The following is a 23,194-nucleotide window of genomic DNA, read 5'->3' as shown; positions in this document are numbered from 1 at the left end:
GAACTTCTTATTGTAACAATTGTTAATGTCTGTTATGTACTTCGCAGATGATAAAGCAGAAATGAACTGGTGAGCACAATGGAACAGACTGCTGGACTTTATACTGTTGTTGATCACAAAACACTCTTATTTTCATTATTTGTTCAGACCCTTTTCTCACTTTTTTGTGTAATTAATTTAGCACATAATATTTGTAACTTTTATATTAATGTACATGTCATCTTTTATCTCCATTTTTTTATTCACTTCTTCTAGTATCTTTACTTAACTACTTTCATTTACTATGTATCAACTATGATTTGCATCACTTGTATTTTTATTTCAAATTTTATAATCAATTTGTCTACTACTGGAGCTTTTCTCCCCGGGCCACTACTGAAAATGGAAATATATCCAGTTAGACTAGCCCGGTTAACAAATGTAAAATAAATAAAATCTAGTTGCCTACTGATGTACTATGTTCATCTGTAGCTATGTAATTGTTAATTGCTATGTTGATCAAATTAATTGCTATGTAAATCCAATGCAACTATTGTCTGTATATTTTAACTGTGGAGCTTTTCTTCTCGGGCCTCCGCTGAAAATGAACCTATGTCCAGTCGGACACTCCCGTTCAACAAATGTAAATAAATGAATGAAGCTTGTCTTGCTTCAGGTTAGCGCTAGGGTTTACCAGGAAACAAATTCGTAAACAGAAACACAACGAAACCCACAGCGTTAGCAGGTGCTATAGTTCAAAGTGGTGTAATCCAAACAGGCACAAGAAAATATATAAAATCTCTGTTTATTCGAAAAACAAAACTCCAGATAAGCGCTTTCGCATTGCTGCTTCATCAGATCTCAGGGAAAACAACATAAAATTCACATCATTAAATACTCTAATAATTAATCAATCAAAAATTAACAATATAGAGTCCATCAGCATTTCAAAGGGCAATGCTCTTGTAAGAAAAAGGGATCATGCGATGTATACACTCATCGAAGCATAAACTTAAAATGAAACAACAATTAACCTATAAAAACTGTTAAAAAATTGTATATGTATACAATCAATAAAAATCCTACATATAACAAAAGAATACAAGAAATATACATAGGACAAAAACAGAAATTATCAGATAGTACAAGAAATTACACATGCTGCCCTAAAATTGTGATGTAAAAACTATATATATATGTGTATATAAAAAATATATATTTGTATGTACAAATTGGATCTCTTATAAGAATGGATATTTATATTGAAAAGGAGTATGCGGGGGACAAAGCAAAGATTATCGTACATTCTATTTATTTATCCTACATTTCACTTAACATTTCTCCTTTGCCTCAATCTAGGTCTAATTGAGGCTCTCTCATTCAGACCCGAACCTTTGTCCGCTTTCAGTGTTATTATCCACTCTGTCTCTTTCCCTTCTGTATATGTTCTAATATCACCCCCTCTGGGATTGGGATGTATCACTTCCAATACTTTAAAAGAGAATTTATGTTGTACATTCGTCATAATGATATGCTTAGCTAAAGCATTTTGAGTGGTACCCTTCTTCATGTGATAAATATGTTCCCTCATCCGGTCCCTGAGGGGGCGATTAGTCTTGCCAACGTAAAAGGAAGTACATAGTTGGCATCTAGCTAAATAGATGACATGTGATGTCATGCAATCAGCTGTCACAAGTGTTTGATAGTATTTCCCACTATCCGGATGAAGAAACCCAGGTGTACTATCTATGTAGCAACAAAAATTGCACCGTCCACATGGTTGGGTATAACCATCTGTCCTGCTTTTATCACTATTAAATGTGGAACATAATCTCCTTTTCAAGTTATTTTTATTCTTATATAAGAATCTTGGTTTATCCCCTACTATGTTTTTGATATCATCACTTGTACATAATATTCCCCAGTGTTTACTTATTACCTCTCTGAGTTCATAACAATCAGAGGAATAATAAGTCGTAAACCTTAAGCCTCGAGTGGCATCAGTACCAACAACGGGCAAAAATGCTGACTCAACTGGTCCAAAATATGGCAGCCCTTTAGTAGATCTAACTTCTGAGACATCATTAAGATGTGTATTAACTTCTTTAATATTATAGCCTCTAAGGCACAGTCTATCCCTCAAGTCATTCAGCTCTGTCTCAAACCCAGAATCAAGAGGATTGAGTCTTGAGGCTCTAATTGCTTGTCCTCTAATTATATTTTTGAAGACATAAGGAGGGTGCATGCTCGATCTAACAAGTAAGTTGTTACTATAACAACTCTTCCGGAACACGCCTGTGTTAATGTTATTATCATCAATCCTCTCAATATACATATCAAGAAAATCTAATTTGTATTGTGAATATTTCATGGTAAATTTGAGGCAAGTGGTGAGACTATTCATGATTGTAAGAAATGTCTCTAGTTGTTCCAAAGTGCCTCTCCACAAAACAAATAAATCATCAACAAAACGACGATAAAACACTACATGCTGTTTAAATAATTCTTCTTCAAATAAAACATGTTCTTCCCAGTGAGCCAAATACATATTGGCGTAGCTATTGGCACAAGGAGTGCCCATAGCTACGCCATCTTTTTGTTTATATACATAATCATTAAACGTAAACAGGTTATGTTCCAAGACTAATTCCAAGAAGCATGTTATTAAATCAATGTTCACAGGGGTATAACTACTGTGTGCCCTTAAGTAATCAGTAACATACAATAAACCTGTACTGTTAGGTATGACTGTGAACAAGGACTGAACATCGAATGTGACAAAGAAATAGTCAAATGTGATGCTCACATCCTTAACACAGTCATACAAGTCAAGTAAGAACTGTTTGGAATCTTTTAAAACAATTCTGTTGGAATTTAGCACTGGTCTAAGGTGCTTCTCTACGTAAACAGATAAGTGCTCAGTCACCCAGCCTCGACCTGACACTATCGGTCTCATGGGTGGATTAGTTAGACAGATAGATAGTACACCTGGGTTTCTTCATCCGGATAGTGGGAAATACTATCAAACACTTGTGACAGCTGATTGCATGACATCACATGTCATCTATTTAGCTAGATGCCAACTATGTACTTCCTTTTACGTTGGCAAGACTAATCGCCCCCTCAGGGACCGGATGAGGGAACATATTTATCACATGAAGAAGGGTACCACTCAAAATGCTTTAGCTAAGCATATCATTATGACGAATGTACAACATAAATTCTCTTTTAAAGTATTGGAAGTGATACATCCCAATCCCAGAGGGGGTGATATTAGAACATATACAGAAGGGAAAGAGACAGAGTGGATAATAACACTGAAAGCGGACAAAGGTTCGGGTCTGAATGAGAGAGCCTCAATTAGGCCTAGATTGAGGCAAAGGAGAAATGTTAAGTGAAATGTAGGATAAATAAATAGAATGTATGACAATCTTTGCTTTGTCCCCCACATACTCCTTTTCTATATAAATCTCCATTCTTATAAGAGATCCAATTTGTACATACAAATATATATTTTTTATATACACATATATATATAGTTTTTGCATCACAATTTTAGGGCAGCATGTGTAATTTCATGTACTATTTGATAATCTCTGTTTTTGTCCTATGTATATTTCTTGTATTCTTTTGTTATATGTAGGATTTTTATTGATTGTATACATATACAATTTTTTAACAGTTTTTATAGGTTAATTGTTGTTTCATTTTAAGTTTATGCTTCGATGAGTGTATATATCGCATGATTCCTTTTTCTTACAAGAGCATTGCCCTTTGAAATGCTGATGGACTCTATATTGTTAATTTTTGATTGATTAATTATTAAAGTATTTAATGATGTGAATTTTATGTTGTTTTCCCTGAGATCTGATGAAGCAGCAATGAGAAAGCGCTTATCTGGAGTTTTGTTTTTCGAATAAACAGAGATTTTATATATTTTCTTGTGCCTGTTTGGATTACACCACTTTGAACTATAGCACCTGCTAACGCTGTGGGTTTCGTTGTGTTTCTGGAAATGTAAATAAATACTTAATAACTAAATAAATAAATAATGATCACTGATGTGCAATTGACCTGGGCTGCTAAACATAAATTATAAAAGTGTCAGTAGTTGTGAGTGCTTTTTGCTGGACAATAAATAAGCCAACAGGATAAATGTTATCTTGCTCAGCTAGTTTGTTTTGCAGTAAAACCTTAGTTGATTATGATCAGCTTTTTTAGTGTACTTATTTATTTTGTTTCACATTTTGCAGCAGAAACTCTGTAAAAATTCTGCAGCTTTTTATATGCTGTGCAAGTGTGTATACAGTCATTCAGTCAGAATGCTTACAAGTAGTTCTGTACATAACTGACAAAGATGACTAACTTGGCATACAAACAAAAACAAGTAGAATACAACTCCACTGCTTTACGTGGTATACTTTGATAGCAGTTACATGAACTACGAACAGTAAGTTACAGTAACAAATGCAAGTAGAAAGTATGTTAATACTATGAAAAAGGTAGATGATGTTCAGAAAAAAAATGAAGTGAGAGAAATTAGCTGTTTTAATACAAAACTCTTTGTGATGCGTGATGCCATGAAAATAACAAGCATGTGTTTACAACCTGGGCCCAAATATTTTATAAAACTGAAGTGGGACAAGGACAAGGGAATGCAAAACAGACTCAGAAAACAGTTAAGTGTTACTGAAGCTGTTAGTTTAAAAAAAAGGCAGAAATGATGAAAGGTGACCAACTTACATATGTAATTTAACAGAAGGAAAATGACACTTTAATGAAATATTACTGCTCCAAGAAATTGGTCAAGGTACTGAAAGGTATCTGCCTTCTTTAGTGGAGCCCCTGTCTTGGACACTACAGATATCTGTTAGCCTACTTTAGGTTACCCCATCATACAAGGACATTTCACATGGCCGTTTAACTGCATTTTTTTTTTCATTTTCTGGGAAGTAACTATGTGCAGCATTCATTCAGATCCACTGTCTGTAAGACACCAATTTGTTTTACTCTGCCAAATCCTTTTTATGTCTTATGTTTCATGTAGATTAAGCTGTTTCTAGGGCTAGTTGACACACTGATGAAAGCATGTGTCGAAAGGTTGATTGCCACAAATGGTGGCAAGTGAAAAACTGACCTATGCATTCTATTAGAGTTGAATGAGCTATGGAAAGAAGGTAAGGCAAATGATGAGTCTACTTTCAACATGCATAGCTTCATAACCTCTGTGGAATAAATGACACTGCAGCAGATGACTTGCTTTTGAAAATCACCATTACATAAATTCTGACCTTTTCAGTCTTATAAGATATTGTATTATGTCAACAGTTTAGAATAACAGTGGCAATGTTACAATTACAGTCTTTATGTTTTTTGCATTTAACATTCACAAAGTAGAACATGTTGCCCACATTAAGAATCCTTACTTGGACTTAAATTTCTTCATTTCACCACACGTTTGCCACCTTGTAAAAATAATGCATTAATGGTACATAGAAATGAAAAAGCTGTGGTATATTTCTGGTCTGTTTCCTTCATCGACTGCTGCTGCTACACTGTGGAGTTTGTTCTGCTGCTGCTGACATGAGCTATAGAATTCACTATTTGAAGTTGTAACATATTATTCCCACATGGAATTATGGAGCTGTTTAGGTGGCCAAGCAGCTTGTGCATGATCCTGAGAGTGTCCCCAAAATACAAGTGACCTTTACCATAAATAGTGAAGTGAAGTGAAACAGTAAGGTTGAGAAAGAGGAGGAGTATGACAACACATAATGAATCTGAAAGCGTCTTTGTACACCTTATAGAAAACTTCATTATTGGGGGGTGTTGTAAGGGGGGATTACTCCCCTTTCCTGGTGTGCAAGAGTCCTGAATTTTATTACATTTATCAGGAAGGTACATCAGCACAGCCATCTGCCAAAAGATGGGCTCTGTTTACAACAGAAAGGAATAACTTGATTTAGCCATTTCATTAACTGTATTTTAATTTTTTTTCCTAGTCTAAAGTGTGCTTAATGAAATATCCACTGAGTGTACAGTATATCCTAAAGCTATGAAACAGGTACGCTCAGAGTCCAAGGGTAGCAATGTAAATTTGGGCTGTATCTAATCATGCAGTTTTCCCAAGGTTTCTCTTGGCATTTATTATGCTTGAGATGTAAACACTTTTGCTGCGGCTAGTTACTTTAGTTGCTAGGTACTAATCACTGACACAGTTTACTCCACTGATTTTCTAAAGTATTTGCACAGCTATTCAAATGTTCTAATGTACACTAATGTAACATTATGATTGTTATTTTCAGGAAGTGGGCAAAACAGTGCCATTCTTTGCTGCAATACCTCAGAGGAGAGTTGGTGATGTTTGGGGGCTATCTTGGTGCATGGGGTTCAGCTTACAAAGTTGTGAATGCAGTGGCTTTCCTCAGCAAGTGTACAGAAGTATGCATGCAGATGAGGAGGCATAGTGGTTGCAGCAGTGACATAGATCATGTCTCTTTCCCAAGGGGAGATGCTAGGATTTAAAAGAAAAAGGACACGTGCTGTTAGGATGCCAGAAAGGGCACAACCAACTTATATGATTGACTGTCTGATGGCCCTCTAGAGTTGTGAGAGGCTTGATGGTTGGCAAATAAGGGGCAAAGTATACAAAAAAGCTTACAAACTGGAAAACAATGACATGAATTTTAAGTCAGGGAAAACCCTAAGCATATACTCATTTCGTTAATGTTAAGCATTAACCCTTCTGTAAGATAAATGCTTTAGTAATACAAAACGTCTACCCATTATAATTTACCAGATTGAAAACAGTCTTGTTACCCTAGTAAAAAACAAAGCATGAAATCGCATAGGAGTGATACATTCTTCTGGCAACAAAAGTTAAACATCAAGTGTAGTACAAGATAATGGCACTAAATTAATATATTTTAGTAAAGACTCTCACAGTGTCAAGTACCTCTCAAACCACTTCTTAGTAAACTGCTTGGGAGCTGGTTTTCCTTTATTTTATAAACAGTCCAGGATATGGCTCAGTACTGTTACTAATGGAAGACTCTGAAGCTGTCTTTAAAGTTTAGTTACACTGCAGACTGTTATATGGCTGAAGTTACATTTTAAAACAAATACTGAAAACTATTATAAAATTACAGAATATTCAGGAAATTATTGCTAAAAGCCTAGAGACTAAGGTTCTCTCAGTTTCCTATATTCATTTCCTATGACCTTTAAACTGGGTTTGAAGACCAGACACCATGAATTTGATAGGTCCTTATTTCTACCAGTATTCATACATCTCTGAAAAAAGTCCATGGAGATCAGTGCTCTACCCAGTTAAACAAACAAATAAATAAATACATGCACAGACTACACCACTCAGGCACTCACTAGCTTATTTTTTTAAAAAATACATACATACATACCTCAGATTTGTATCTACAAAAAAGGCAGTAAGGTCTGATATCTAGGGATCTCCCTCACTTCATGAAACAAAAGAAAATGCTTAGCTACCTGGAAAAACGAGACAAAGCTTGGGCTACCTCACAGAAAAGTCTTCCAATTAAGACAGACTTCCACACATAGCTGTTAGGCAACAAAAAGACAACTTTTACAGGGAAAACCAGTTTCCAAGCCATAAAAAGTTCTGAAAAGTTACAGTTCGGAATAAATATGGCCTTTCTATTGCAACTGATACACATGATAAAATTTCTACCTGAAAACTTTTAAGCATTCTTTATTCCACTCTCCTTCCTTCCACCTTCATTTACACTACTTCACACAACCCCTCATATCTGTTTTAGAAAAGTCCCTCCTAAACAAGTACTTCTAGATAGCCTCCCAAAACAGTGGTAAATTTGGAAGTCACTGAATTTTCCCATGTGTTCTAACTTTGTGCAAAGACAACATTATCCTATCATTCCTAACATTTATTTAGCCAATCTGTATGCTAAATTCCTTTCCTTCCCTCTGGAAAGCTGCCCTGGCCATTTATCCTCCCTAAAATCTATCGTACTCCTCTGCCCTCAGACTACAGACATATCTCTCATCACTCTTCATGGGCCAAACTTCTAGGAAAAAGATTATCATCACCTTCAGGCTACCCACACATATATGGCATCATAGCCTAACAAAGGCATGCCTTTGCCCTGGGTCAAAGTACGCAGGTTGCTCTGTGCTCTATTACAGAACCCATCCTCACTGCTGTTGACAAGAATCTTTTCTAACGTGTCATATTCACTGATCCAACCAAAGTCTTCACTCTGATTAGCCAAAACCTACTTTTAGACACTATGTCCACTATTGACCTTGACCCTGGTGTCAGCTGCTGATTTAAAAGTTTTCTTACTAACAGATCATGTAAAATCAAATTACAGTCATATCCTCCTCTCCTCTGCTCCCCTCTCCTGTTATTTTGTGCAAAGAAGTCCCACAAGGCTTGGCCCCTTGACATCATCTTTTTAACTATATGTATTCATTAACTCCCTTTTGATCTTAACTTCCACTAATCTAATTCTTTGCACAGATGACCTTGCCATCTTAATACCCCACATTACAAATAAATATGAATTCAAGAATGATCTTATGAACATTCTGTATTAACTCAAAAAACAACTCAATCTAAACTGGTAAATAAACACACCAAGATGAGGCTTCTGGCACAACAGCAAAGTTAAGAAAGTACAGTTGTGTATACTTACCATAAATGCAGATGTTTGAGTGTATTCACTGCTACAATCATCACATTTGGGTTATCCCTGCCAGGGTAGCCCTCGGCCGGCCCAAATACCAGAGGCTTAGTATTTTTGCGTTGGTTGCTGTTGCTTCAGGACTGACGTCATGTCGTCAGTAGTATAAATTACGGCAGCCGACGCCATTACATCAGTCTTTCTTGCCGAAGAGCCTGAAGCAGAAGCAGTTCAAACGAGTGCCATCCGGCTGCTACCTGAGTTTCATCTTCCGAACTGAAGCTGAAGTCTTCTAAAGCTAAGTACCCCATTGGAGATCCTTTTTTTCTAGCTCTAACCTTTCTCAGAAAAAGTTAACAATTATCTCACCTGTGGAAAGCAAATACCACACAAGACTTTCATTCTTACTGCATCACTTGCTTGGGACCAGACCACAACGTCTCTCGCTGTCACTTTTGTGCTTTGTTCAGTGCCAGAACTATACGGCATCGGGCCCTTATTGTAGCTAGATATTTTCGCTCTCAGTCCTCGAATTCCGATATGGCTTTGGTAAGCCATCCAACAGCAGGTCTTCCAAAAAAAACATACACTAAAACAATAAGTGAGAAGGTCACTGAAAAACCAATCAGTAAAAACAAAATGAAAACTCCAGCAAAGCTAGAACTTCCACTGAGTAATCTCCCAAACCTTTTGTATCAGAGGCACATGGGATATATTCAAATGACCCTTATGAGCATCAGGTGTTTCAGCTAATTGGCGATTCTGACTGACCTTCTTACTTATTATTTTAGTTTCTTGTTTGGGATATTTTTGCAGTGACTCTAATGATAATGGACATATAACAGCCCTGTGTTTCTTATGCTTAGTCAAACACTCTGCTTGTGCTGTGATGACAAGGTCATAACAAGGCTGAAATATGCATATCCACAGTTAGTGGAGTTTGGCTTTATTGGCCTGAAATTGTCCATTAAAACGATGAAACAAGTCATGGGCATTCAGAATCGCCAATTAGCTGAAACACCTGATGTACATAAGGGTCATTTGCATATATCCCATGTGCCTCTGATACAAGAGGTTTGGGAGGTCACTCAGTGGAAGTTCTAGCTTTGATGGAGTTTTCATTTTGTTTTTTACTGAATGTTTTTTCAATGACCTTCTCACTTATTGTTTTAGTTTGTTGTTTGGGATATTTTTGCAGTGACTCTAATGATAATGGACATCAGCTGGGTATAACAGCTCTGCGTTTCTTATACTTAGTCAAACACTCTGCTTGAGCTTTGCTGACAAGGTCATAACAAGGCTGAAATATACATATCCACAGTTAGTGGGGATGGGCTTTATTGGCCTGAAATTGTCCATTAAAATGACAAAACAAGTCATGGGCGTTCAGAATTGCCAATTAGCTGAAACACCTGATGTTCAAAAGGGTCATGTGTATATATCCCACGTGCCTCTAATACAAGAGGTTTGGAAGGTCACTCAGTGGAAGTTCTAGCTCTGCTGGAGTTTTCAATTTGTTTTTACAGGCAAAGAAATATACTAATTTACCCATACTTAGACAACTGCCTGATTCAGGTAGACAGTCAGGAAAAGCTGCTTAAGCACCTGGCCTTTGTAAAATCCCTACTGTCCTCCCTGGGGTACACTATCAATAAAAAGAAATCCAAACTAGTGCCCACCCAAAGGATTACATTCCTAGGAGCAAGCCTGGGCACAGCATTCCAGATGGCATTTCTTACATCAGAAAAGCAAACTTACCTGACAGCCTACTTCTCTCAACTAGCCACCCAGAACAGAGTTATCTGCAAGGGAAATCCTGCAAGCTCTGGGGTTCATGGCATCTTGCATTCTACTCATTCCATATGCCAGGCTGCATATGAGGAAACTTCAGTGGTACCTAAAAAGCCTTTGGTGTCAACACTCTCAAGATCTGGAAACTCTTATACCAATGATATCTTGCCTAAGGACAGATTTTCTTTGGTGGGCAGCACCATGCTCCCACAACAAGGGACTACCTTCCTCACCACCCCTCACTGCCCAGACCCTCACCACTGACACATCAGACCATGCCTGGGGTGCACACCTGGATGGCAGGTATACACAGGACCAATGGAGCCCACAGCAAATGAATCTGCACATCATCCAAAAAGAGATGTTAGCTGTACAGCACACAATGACAGCTTTCTGGCCCCTTCTCTCCCCAGGGGCTCTCCTGATCAAAACAGACAACACCACTGTGATGTAGTATATCAACAAGCAGGGAGGGACTCACTCCTACCCTCTATGCAGGCTTGCCATGACCCTTTGGCACACAGCCTCAGCAATGCAACTACACCTGTTAGAACAATTCCTGCCAGGCTCACTAAACTCTCTGGCAGACAACTTAAGCAGAAATCTTCTGGACCCACATGAGTGGCAGCTAGACCAAAGAACCTTCACACTAATAACTCAGAAATGGGGCACCCCGAAGGTCAACCTATTTGCTTCCCACTCCAATCATCAGCTCAGCAGGTTCTGCACCAGGGAGCCTCACTGCAGGGCCTGGAAAGTGGATGCCCTATCCTTCCCCTGGTTCAATCTCTCAGTCTCTGCATTTCCCCCTCTACCTCTCATTACCATGGTACTGCTCAAAATAAGGGAGGAAAAACCAAAGACAATTCTGATAGCTCCAGACTGGCCTCACCAGCACTGGTACCCACTGCTGTGCAGCCTGTCCCCACTGGCACCATGGCATCTCCCTCAGACCTCAACTCTCCTGACCCAGAGGGAAGGAGAATTCATGCATCCCCAATTGCAGACCCTCAATTTGGCAGCCTGGCTTATCCCCTGACCACTGATCAAGCTGCCAATCTCAGTAAACAGGTTCTAGCTGTTATACATGAAGCTAGACGCCCTAGCACTAGAAAGTCTTATGGTGACAAACGGAAAAGGTTCTGTACCTGGATTCAGGCTAAGAAAGCCGATATGGCACAGCCATCCCTACCTCTCATCCTGGATTACCTATCTGACCTGCTTCACAGTGGTCGCTCCTTTTCCTCCATTAAAATTCATGCCTCTGCTATATGTGCTCATTTCAACACTGAGCAGCCTCTTTTCTCACACCCTGTCATCAGACAGTTCCTAAGAGGTGCTAGCAACTTGAAGCCACCCAGAAGAGCACCTACCCCAGCTTGGGACCTAAACTTTGTGTTGGAAAAGCTCGCCATGCTCCCCCCCATTTGAACCAGGATCCTCAGAAAAGTTAAAGTTTCTCTCGTGGAAGACAGCCTTGCTACTGGCCATCACTTCAGCCAGAAAAGTATCCGAGCTACAAGCACTCATGGCTGTAGAGCCCTTCATCATCTTCCATGCCGACAGCGTCTCCCTCAGGACTAAGCCATTCTTCATGCCCGAAGTGCTGTCCAGTGTGGCTCTCAACCAATCCATTCATTTGCCCACCTTTTTCCCTAACCCACAAAACAAGGGGGAAAGGATCTTGCACTCTCTATATGTACACAGATAGCTCAGATTCTACCTAGACAGGACTAAATCATTCAGAAAGACTGATCAATTGCTAGACAACTTTGCTGCAGGGGCAGAGGGCAAAGCCATATCCAAACAAACCATTTCCAAATGGATAGCACACTGCATCCATTTCTGTTACAAGCAACACAGGAAACCTCCCCCAAGGGATCAGGACTCACTCTACCAGAGCAGCCTCCTCCTCTGCAGCTTTCCTCAGAGGAGTCCCCGCCAGGGGCATCCTGGAGGTTGCCACATGGACATCTGTTCACATCTTCAAGCATTACCACTTGCCCTTTTTCTTAAAATCTAGGGCAGGCTTTGTCACTGCAATCTTGCAGGGCATCCTAGCCAGCCCCTACTCTTCTTATCTGCCTCCACCCTTTCTACAGCCTCCCACATCCCAAAGACATGCTGTAGGTGGACTGGACACTCTAAACTGGCCCTAGGCATGAGTGTGTGTGTGCCTTCTGTGGAAGGTTGTGCGCCGGGCTGGCAACTTGACACAGTAAAACTCCACTGCCAATCATGAGCAGACAGGTGATCCGCTGTGGCGACCCCTAACCGGGAAAAGCCGAAAGAAGAAGAAGAAGATTAAAACACAACTGAAATGAAATATTACTAGAAAAGAAAACAAACCACGGTTAAATTTCTTATTTTCATGCAGTATACATGCTTCCTTTTTAACAATTATTCACTTCAGCATTACATAAAATGCCTTCATTCCTGTCATCCCTTAAACGTTATTCTACATGCATTGTTCCATTTATTTTTATGCAATTTGTCCCTTCCCTTTTCTAAAGATCACACCTCCAGTTCTTTTACATCCTTTACAATATTCAGTACTTCTGCTACAGCTGGTTTAGATTTCGGCTTCCATTTTCTAGTATTTGCTTTTTTGGCAACCAATAGCATTAAACTTACTAAAGCCTTACTGTGTCTAGGGAATTCAAACTCTGCGTCTCAGCTCAAAAGAATCATTTCTTAGTTACAACAATTTGCTCACACAACATTTCTAAAAAGTGCTCTGTAGGTAATTTTTAAAATCTGTCAACTCATTATACTCCCAAAAATCATGTCCCCAATTCTCTCTTTCCCATCACTCCTCCAGCATTTGCTGCATAATGGAGGACAAATTTTCAGAACTCTGAGGTATAAAAATGCATATATAAAACAAAATCTTCTAGAATTTGCTGCATGAGTGGGGGCATTACAGATATCCACCCACTTTTCCTTTGGAAAGTATCCTTCCAGTATACATTTCGAATCTTTTCAAACCTCTTCTGATAGATTCTTACGGTTATGCAATATTTTACATGCCATACTAATTATTCCTTTTTAACTGCAGCTTCTGTTCTAGACTGTCAATGACTCACCTAAAAGTTCCACCAGAATAGAGCTTTAACTCAGTACCTCCTTTCTTTTTGCCTATACTCTAATATTAATCCCTGACAGGGATGGCAATCTCTTACCTGCAGTCCAAAATGCAGCCTGGTCTCATCATACTGTTTTTTCCCCATTCTCGTTATTCGGTCCCAGTACCTTGATTTCTTTGCTAATTTTCTCCAGCAAATGTCTTCCCCTTGCCTATTTCCTATACTCCTTCTTGCGGTTATGTATATTGGCAAAATCTCTCTTATCCATTCTTATGTTGGCTTAGTTCTTGGTATACTTTCTGCAACTTGATGAATCAAACATTCTGTTTTGTTGTTATTCTCCTTAAAGATCTCCATCCAAAACCCCTACTTTCCCCTTACCATCAAACTACCCCCCCCACACACACACACACATACACCCACTCCCATTTCATCATCACCCCTTTCCACTTTGATTTATTACCTTCTGCTTATGTCATGCATTAGCCTTAACTCTAATGTTCATAGGTTCATAGGTGTGTACTAGGCTAATGGCCCTAGAGCCTTTACAAGCCTTGCCCCAAAAAACTGCCCAGGCACCGTGCCACCCGATGTTCGTTCACAGTACCCCTATCCAATACCGCAACTGGAGTGATCCCTGGGGTGAATTTTCAGTTACCCATCTACTTATCAGATTTCTCTTGAAGATGGCCAGTGAGGTGCTCTGCTTGACATGAATGGGAAGCTTATTCCAGAGTATGGGGAGTCTTTGGGAGATTAATCTGTCCCTCCAGCATGTTCTGTTAAGTGTGATAATTAGGATGTGATCTCTGGATCATGTAGCTCGGGAGGATTGGGACTTCTTTAGGTGTAGCTTTTCAAGTAGGGCTGGGTCGGTGTGGAAAAATACTGAAGTCAACATATTTTGTATTCTGTATTTAAAGGGTTAAGCAGAAAAATGTTCACTGCGTGCAAACTGAAATGTTCTGGAAAATGTTGATCACTGAGGAATGCAGAAGTTAATCTTAAACTGCTGATAAGAAAGTTAATGGTGCAAGAAAAACTGTGGTACTGGCTGGTAAAAACAAGTAATCAAAACTATTAATTTTAATGAAAGTCCTCTGTGCTACGTGTATGTACTTGCAGGAGGGTCTATATAAGGAGAACTCAAAGTACAAGTAGCCAGACTGCTGGCATACTACTATCATGTAGCAGGTCTCCATGCATGTAAAATAAAGCTGTTTTACTTGCTTACAAGAACTTGGTGTGATTCTTCCAGAATATGTTAGAAGAGTAAAATCTTTCGACATAACTGGCGCCCAACGTTAGGGCGGCCCCTGCACGGCGCGAATCAAACAAAGAGAGGCTGAAAACCTGCGCAGGTGGAGAGAGATCAGGCTCTCCTCAAATGAAAGACCTCCAACTGAAACAGGTTGAAATTAGAGGCCAGTCACTCTTTCCAGATTCAATCCGTGAGGTGGCAGCGAAACAGGGCGGAGGAATCACAAAGGTAAGCAAAAAAACGCTATTTTTTTGTTGTTTCTTATTGGAATTTTTGTCTAAATTTTAAGGGACTAGTCAAGGGAGAAATTTAATTTTCCCAAAGTATAAGGAGTATATGTGAATAGATTCCATATACAAGAGATCTCAGGAACAGGAACAGTTTCTCGTAAGAGAAATGGGAACAGGAACCAGTTGCGCCAAAGGCGACGACAAAACTGAAGATGAAAAGTTTATGTTTGATTTCCACCCAAAGAATGTAAAGTATTTAGATAAATGGAAAAAAGATCATGGGTTTAGTGGATGTTTAAATAAGTCAGAATGTCAAAATCTAGTAAGATTACTGCGCAAACAGGCAGGAAATAAGACAAGGAATCAAAAGAAGGTGGGGTTTCCCCAGGCACAGAAATGGCTGGAGGAAGCAAATAAAAGACATAGGGAACAAAATTTGAAAAAAGGGTGTGGTAATTCAAGTGAAAAAGATGTGTACTTTGTTCAAAAGGAAGATAATGAAACTTCCATAGTCAGTCGTAGTCACCAGAATCCCTCGGCCCCTCCCATCCAGTATCCAGACCCTGCACAGGTTATTGAGGTGCCCCCCCCGGACCAGGACCCACCGCAATACCAGGCTTCGGTGGGTGGCCCCCCCACGCCAAGTATTATATTAGAGAGAGAGCCTGCCAACACTATTGACTTACGCAGCGGAAGTATTAGGAGAGAAGGGCACTGGAAAATTAAGGAAAAGGTAGATCAGGAAGGAGAGGAATACCCACTGATAGAAGTGGCAAATCCTCAAGCAGGCGCAGAAGGCGAGGGTCCTACCATATTGGTCTACCGACCGTGGACCCGTGATGACATCCGAAAAGCGGTAGAGGGGATTCCCCATCCAAAAGTAGATATACGTAAATTCCGTACAGACGTAGGGGGCATGAGAATGAGTTATAGATTAAACGCTGTAGAATTTGAACAAGTAATAAGGCAAATCCTAGGACCTGATTGGCACCTTATTTGCGGAACTTGGGACCCCCTGCTACCAGAGGAAGGGGGAGCCCTGCCATTTAACTCCAAGGTGTGTAAAACCAGAATAAAGACTCTCTTAGATAAAATAGAAGAACATTGGAAGCCCAAAGCAGATTGGACTTGCATTAATCAATGCGTTCAATCAGATGACGAAACCATAGACAATTATCTACATAGTCTCACACAATGTTTTGATGCTCATAGTGGGTTGATTAAGGCAGAAAATCAGGAAAATGACTCACCCTATGAACAGCAATTGAAGAATGCATTTCTAAAGGGCTGCAAGACAGCCATTGGTAACTTTATACAAAAGCATATGTTCACACACAGGACAGCGCGTCTACAGCCCCTTATGGAGTATGCTAGACATGCTGAGAAATACCTGAAGGAAAAAAAAAGATAAAAAAGCCCAGACTTTTACAGTTAGTGAAGATGGAACTTTAATGTTAGTTCAAGGTTCCACAAATCATGAAGAGGGCGTGGCAGGGGAAGAGGACGAGGACGGGGAGGCATAAGTCATTCTGAGGATTTCGAGGGTAGGCAAAAGAGGGGGGAGTATTTTAAGTGCGGTAAGAAAGGACATTTCGCCAGAGATTGCAGAGGACCAGAGAAACCGATGGTTGCTTCCGGTGGTACCACATGACTATATGACGGTCAAAAAGACGTAGATGGAGGGTATGAGGAAGAAGAAGAAAGTGAGAATGGGGAAGTAGGTACAAGTGAGGACGATGGGTGGGGACAGGAAATGGCAGAAAATGAAGAATATCAAATGGTAAATCTAACAGCACTAGCATCAACTATGCAATTGGGATCCCAACCAGTGATCACATTGCAAGTTGAGGGCCGAGACATAGAATTTCTTTGTGACTCAGGGGCTTCACGAACGTTAGTCAGAAGTACTGCCATATCATCCGATGTTACCTCGGATGAATATGTGCTTGTAAAAGCAGCAAATGGTCGTATTTACAAAGAGCCATTGTCCAAACCTCTGTGGTTTACCGACCCAGAGACGAACCAAACCATACGGTTCCGAGTAATAATTTCAAAAATCTGCCCAGTACATTTACTAGGGATTTAATGCAAGTGTTCGGCATAGCAGCCGTCCCAACCTCCACTGGGATGGTGGCAAGGAGAATTGAACCAAATAGTGCAATGCTATTAGAGGGGCAGGGAGATCTACATTACTGGTATAGTAATGATTTGATAGAGACAGGCCCCCAGAGTGTAGTGACGGATCTTACAAATTTGGCATTAAGCAAATACGGCATAACAAATCCGAAGGTGTCAGATCCATTACATTGATCAATGTATTACAGAAGATGTGCCAGACCTGATTTAGAATACGAAAAGAAATTTCTTAGTTTTAAAGTCACCAAACTAGTATTGCATAGCCTTTTTTGGGACACACTAGGTAATTCTGCAGTCACCTGTAGCCTTACAAGGGATATGCAGCTGCTGTATAAGAATGAATTAACCACACATATTTCAGTCATGGAGGGTGAAGGAATGTCATGGTACCTCGTGGGTAAGAAAATAACTGAATGGGTAGGATGGACACCAGAACAGTTGGCAGGTAAAGGCGTTCAGGTACAAAAACTTAACTGGGTTACACAAGCCAGACCGACCGCGCACCTCTGGGAAGACGAACCGATACAATCCCCTGGGACATTATGACTATGTCTCCTTACCCCCATGGAAGAATCTCAATTGCAGACGATTCCAAACTCATTATGGTCACTGGGTCAGCACGATATCGGACTGATTAGAACGGCATGACAGGTAAAGATTACACCCAAGTCAGAATTTAGACCTCATAAACGGCAGTATCCCTTGAGCAGAAAGGCAGAGGAGGGGATTTTACCGGTAATCACAGCACTTTTGAAAGCTGGTGTATTAATTCTGTGCACAGACTCACCGTATAATACGCCCTTATTTCCAGTAAAAAAAAACGGATGGGACATGGAGGATGGTACAAGACTTACAGGCAATAAATGCCGCGGTGGTACCTCGGGCCCCCATAGTCCCGGATCCGTCTATTCTGCTGAACGATATCCTTCCAACGGATAACTACTTTTCTGTAATTGATATCAGTAATGCCTTTTTCTCTATTCCCTTGCAGGAAGATAGTAGATTTTGGTTTGCATTTACGTTTATGGGCAAGCGTTATACCTATACCAGGTTACCGCAGGGATACTGCGAAAGTCCGACCATCTTCTCACAAGAGATGTCCACCAATTTGGCTCAGTTCCAACCAGCCCAAGGGTGCCACCTACTGCTGTCGTGGATGATATCCTCCTGGCCGCGACTACGAAAGAACTCTGTAAGTCCGAGACTATTCGACTACTACACTTTCTGGCACACGAAGGACATAAGGTAAATAAGTCTAAGTTACAATTTTGTAAATTAGAAGTACGTTACCTGGGTTATACTATCTCTGGGAAGGGCAGGCAATTAGATGACAGCAGAAAGAATGCTATTTTACAAGCCCCCATGCCAACTACAAAAAAAGAAATGATGTCCTTTTTAGGCATTACGAACTTCTGTCGTAGTTGGATTCCCAACTATGCCGAAGAAGTGCACCCGCTATCAGACTTAATTTTTGCAATACCGATGGCGGCAAAAGATTTGCTGCACTGGACAGACAAGGCAGTACAGGCATTCAATAGGATCAAGCAACTGATAGCTGGGTCAGCGACATTGGGGTTTCCAGATTACAGTAAGACCTTTATACAGACTGTAGATTGCAAGCAGGGATTTATGACATCTGTTTTAATGCAAATGTATGGAGATACGTTAAGACCACTGGCATTTTACTCTAGCAAATTGGACTCAGTATCACGAGCATTACCACACTGTGTGCAAGCAGTAATTGCAGCCGCTTTGGCGGTACAAGCGTCTGCCACGCTGGTATTGTTCCATGATCTTACGTTAAAAGTCCCACACTCTGTAGCAGTCATCCTTCTGCAGGACAAGTTAACATTTCTGTCACCTAGCAGACATTTATCTTGTATGACTACGCTGTTATCACAGCCACACATGACAATTGAGAGATGCACTACCTTAAATCCAGCGACATTGCTACCTGTTGCTGAAGACGGTATCCCGCATGTATGCTTAGATCTCATACATTCTAAAGTTCTACCAAGACCAGATCTTAAAGATCAACCCTTACTACATGCGGACTGGACACTGCTTGTAGATGGGTCAGCACGCAAAACAGAAACAGGCACCACGCAGGTAGGGTATGCAGTTACTACTGCAACTCAGATAATAGAGGCAAGACCACTCCCCGGGAACTTATCCGCTCAAGCAGTGGAATTGATTGCTGTGACAAGGGCATGTCTCCTGTCGGAGGACAGGAATGTCACTATCTATATGGATAGTCAATATGCTTTCTCTACGGTACATGTATTTGCCCAGCAATGGAAAAATAGGGGGATGGTTACAATCTCGGGAAAAGATATCATGCACAAAGAACTAATCCTTGAATTACTACAAGCCGTCCAATGGCCACGGGGTTTGGCCATCTGTAAATGCGCTGCTCATACCCGTGCTAAGGACCCGGTATCACTTGGTAATGCCCTAGCAGACAAAGCAGCCAAAGAGGCAGCTATGTCCAGTACCTTTTCACTTGAAACCACACCTACAGAATTACAACCAACAGATAAGTTTGATTTGCAAACCTTACAAGTCATGCAGGAACATAGCACAGTACAGGAAAAACAACGCTGGACTAGGTATGGTGTTAGACAGAACAAAGGAATCTATGTGGGACCGGATAATAAATATGTTTTGCCTACTAATCTTTTTAGGTATGCAGCACTAGTTGTGCATGGCCCTTCCCATCTGGGCCCTGCAGCTATGGTTAGAATTATCCACCTTACCTTTTGGACCAAGGGTTTCATTGCATATGCAAAACGTTTTTGTCTATCCTGCATAGTATGTGCTAAATACCACGGGGGAGGGGTCAGAGTTGCTCCGGCATCATTTCCAACACCCCCCTATCCTTTTCATACAATATGTATGGACTTCATCGAATTGACCCCGGCACAACTAAAGAAGTTTGTGTTAGTGATAGTAGATGCATTTACTAAGTGGGTTGAGGCTTTTCCGGTGACACATCCGGATGCTCAAACAGTGGCTAAAATTTTGGTCAATCACATCGTCCCGAACTTTGGACTTCCTACACGCATCTACTCTGACAACGGCACGCATTTTGTCAATCAGATCATTCAGAAACTGTCTACAGTTTTCCAAACTGAATTGAAACACCATTGTGCCTACCACCCACAGTCAGCAGGGTTGGTGGAACGCCATAACGGCATTCTAAAAGGCAAGTTGAGAAAACTCATGGTCGAGACACATCAGTCTTGGATTACCTGTCTACCTCTAGCCCTCCTTTCCATGCGGACAACTCCCACCTCAAAAGGAGTCACCCCATTTGAGTTGTTGTATGGGAGACCTTATTACGTCCCGCAGTGGCAAAACTTGTTGCCTGCGGAACATGAGGGGGGTGAGGAGATAGCTGAGTACATGAGGAAAATGCTGACCAATACTAACAGCTGTTTAACGAATGATTGTTTTTCAGGTTCAAGAGACAACAAGATCACGGAAATCAGACCCGGCGAGTGGGTCTGGATCAAAATAATAAAACGCAAGAATTGGGCATCCCCCAAATGGGAGGGCCCCTACCAGGTGCTAATCGCAACTCCAACGGCAGTTCGGATTAAAGAAAGGTCCTCATGGATCCACCTAACGCACTGCAAAATCGTAAGACATTTTCAGTTAAATAAAGACTTGAGTTCCCCTGAGGAACAAACAGACAGCAGCAATCATGAAGGACAATAATGAGAATAAGAGAAAATGGTTCTATTGCAATGTTTTATTGTTTATAACTATTGTGATTGTAATATTTCTGTTTTGGGCATTTCTGTCTTTTAATGAAGCTAGCCATTCAAAAAGAGACAAACACACCAGCTGGCATCCAAACTTTAATACATATCAAGCGATTAAATATGCATATGCATCCTCAATGAATGTCTCAAATTGTTGGGTATGTACTGCAATACCTACTGTACATAGTGGCTTAATGTTAGGGACAGCCCCTCTGGGAACAAATGATACTTGGAATAGTTTGTTGTTTGAAACCACAGAAGTACCACTGAGAGACAAGGTGGCGCTGCCTCTTCTGGGGCGCCAAAATGGAACAGTGTGTTTTCAAAAGATTGGGAAAGTTAAGGTGGGGCTGAGCCAATGTAATTTGACAATAGTTCATAATTGTACCCTAGAAGGGCAGTGTGAGACCAAGTTTGGAGCTATAAAAAAAGACATCAATGTAAATGATACTAGTTTTGTTGAAAAAATGCTGTATGTATATGGCCTGTTATTTAAGGGCTAAAGCCAAATGGGAGTTATGAATTTGCAACCAATATTACCATCAAAACAAATGATTGTTATTTTATTTGTGGTAGGAAAGCATATAAATGGTTACCATATGGCTGGTCAGGAAGTTGTTTTTGGGATATCTGATACCAGCTATCAGACATACAAATGCATTGCCTCAAGGTAAAATACGAAATGCACGTTCTCTTAATAAACCTATTAATCCCGTAGGTAACATTGATGCGTCATGGATTTATCACCATGACTTGGCACACGTCAGCAGCAAAGGACTCTCACATATGGACCTAGGCGATGATGTAATTGCTTGGGCTGGTATGTAATTGCTTGGGCTGGTATTTTGCCAGCGTATGGGACAGTAAAATCCATCTGGGAACTGAGAAAACTGTCAAAACTGTTAGAGACTCTGAGTAATGCGACATTTTCAGCGCTAGAATTGGTGACGGATGAATTAACGGCGATGAGAACAGTAGTGTTGCAGTACAGTATGGCGCTCGATTTCACCCTAGCGGCGAAAGGTGGTACTTGTGCTCTCATACACGAGGAGTGCTGCTCATTTATTCCTGATAACGAGCACGCGATTCAGAGCCATCTTGAAATAATTCAACAAGTTTCTGAACTGACTAAACCTGGTCCAAACCCCTTGACTGACTTTTTCCAAAATCTGTTTGGAAACTGGGGTTCTGTGTTGATGAACATTTTAATTGCTGTATGTGTTGGTGCAATCATATTTTTGCTGCTTGGCTGCTGTTGCATACCATGTATCAAAATGATAATATCGAAGGTTATCTCTGCCAATGCTACAAAAGCATATTTCTCTGATTATGAGAAGGTATACAACGTATCTGGGATTGTGTAAAATAACAGTATACAAAATGTTGTAAGGGGGGAAATGTGGAAAAATACTGAAGTCAACATATTTTGTATTCTGTATTTAAAGGGTTAAGCAGAACAATGTTCACTGCGTGCAAACTGAAATGTTCTGGAAAATGTTGATCACTGAGGAATGCAGAAGTTAATCTTAAACTGCTGATAAGAAAGTTAATGGTGCAAGAATAACTGTGGTACTGGCTGATAAAAACAAGTAATCAAAACTATTAATTTTAATGAAAGTCCTCTGTGCTACGTGTATGTACGTGCAGGAGGGTCTATATAAGGAGAACTCAAAGTACAAGTAGCCAGACTGCTGGCATACTACTATCATGTAGCAGGTCTCCATGCATGTAAAATAAAGCTGTTTTACTTGCTTACAAGAACTTGGTGTGATTCTTCCAGAATATGTTAGAAGAGTAAAATCTTTCGACAGTCGGACATGACTTTATAAGTCAATCAGAGATCACCTCTAAGTAGACGATAAGAGACTGAGAACAGCAAAAGTTTCTTGAGTCTGTCCGTGTAGGACATGTGTTTAAAGCCTAGGATCCTTTTTGTGAGGCACTTTTGTGGCCTCTCCAGCTGTTGTAGGTGTCGGATCAGGTACATGCCAAGCAGGGCATTATATTTGATGATTGGTCTAATGAGGGATGGCTAGAGAGGGATGATGACCTCTTTCTTCCTAGATGCGAAACCTTTGGTAACAAGATGTGCAACGTAGAAGGACTTTCTGACCACAGTGGCACTGTGGTGGTCAAAGGTGAGGTGGCTGTTGACCTGGGTGCCCAGATCTGTTTTTTTTTCCCATTCTTGTTATGAAGTATCCCATCAAATCAAATAATGTTAAACCATTTTGTTATATGTTAAGAAACAACTTATTCCACT

The 23,194-nt window shown here is 40.4% G+C and overlaps 1 protein-coding gene across 1 annotated transcript in view; it reads right to left on the bottom strand.

Annotated features, from left to right (window-relative positions):
* Positions 1-23,194, bottom strand: part of LOC122792349 (aprataxin and PNK-like factor) — a 679,332-nt gene that overhangs the window by 443,556 nt on the left and 212,582 nt on the right. The gene's annotated exons all lie outside the window — the stretch shown is intronic.

The sequence above is a fragment of the Protopterus annectens genome, chromosome 1.part2 (assembly GCF_019279795.1).
Source record: "Protopterus annectens isolate FY-2018-M chromosome 1.part2, PAN1.0, whole genome shotgun sequence".
Taxonomy (NCBI): domain Eukaryota; kingdom Metazoa; phylum Chordata; order Ceratodontiformes; family Protopteridae; genus Protopterus; species Protopterus annectens.
The sequence above is the reverse complement of the archived record's forward strand: the minus strand, read 5'-3'. Positions and strand labels throughout refer to the sequence as shown.